The sequence below is a fragment of the Octopus bimaculoides genome, chromosome 9, assembly GCF_001194135.2.
Source record: "Octopus bimaculoides isolate UCB-OBI-ISO-001 chromosome 9, ASM119413v2, whole genome shotgun sequence".
NCBI lineage: Eukaryota > Metazoa > Mollusca > Cephalopoda > Octopoda > Octopodidae > Octopus > Octopus bimaculoides.
The window spans coordinates 10,731,394-10,731,992 of record NC_068989.1 but is presented as its reverse complement, the minus strand read 5'-3'; the positions used below and the strand labels follow the sequence as shown (position 1 = coordinate 10,731,992).

Sequence of the window (599 nt, the reverse complement as noted above, 5' to 3'; positions counted from 1 at the left end):
TACACACACACACACACATATATATATATATATATATATATATATAATCGATTAAGTTAACTGAAGATGAAATTGGTATAACTCTTTATTTTGTATGACGATCATTTCGATCCATCCTGCGACCGTCCTTTATGTTGCATCAATCTTGCAGTCTAGGTTAGATCAGGTACATTCATACATAACGTGGAGTCTCGCTAAAGATCTTGAGTTGGGGCAGATATGTTGTTATTTGCCCTCTTCAGTTATAATTGGTTTTCGACGTTGCAGTCGACCGCGGGCGAAGATACGGACAGCGAAGACGACGAAACACGACCCATAAAGGATAGTTGCAGAATGAGTCGAAACGATCGTCTTACAAAATAAAGAGTTATACCAATTCCATCTTCTGTTCACTTAAACGATTGTTATCTCAACTAACAATGCGGAATTCCTGAAGTAAATCCAACAAAAATATACCTCAACTGCGGATGACTCCTAGTAGCCAAACTGTGCCATTGCTTCACTCAAAACATCAGCATACTAATTGATGTATACTCATCAGTCCAAAATATTGCATATATATATATATATATATATATATATATATATATATATATATA

General features: G+C 34.9%; 1 protein-coding gene across 2 annotated transcripts in view; it reads left to right on the top strand.

Annotated features, from left to right (window-relative positions):
* Positions 1 to 599, top strand: part of LOC106877345 (sodium-dependent noradrenaline transporter) — a 131,367-nt gene that overhangs the window by 111,517 nt on the left and 19,251 nt on the right. The gene's annotated exons all lie outside the window — the stretch shown is intronic.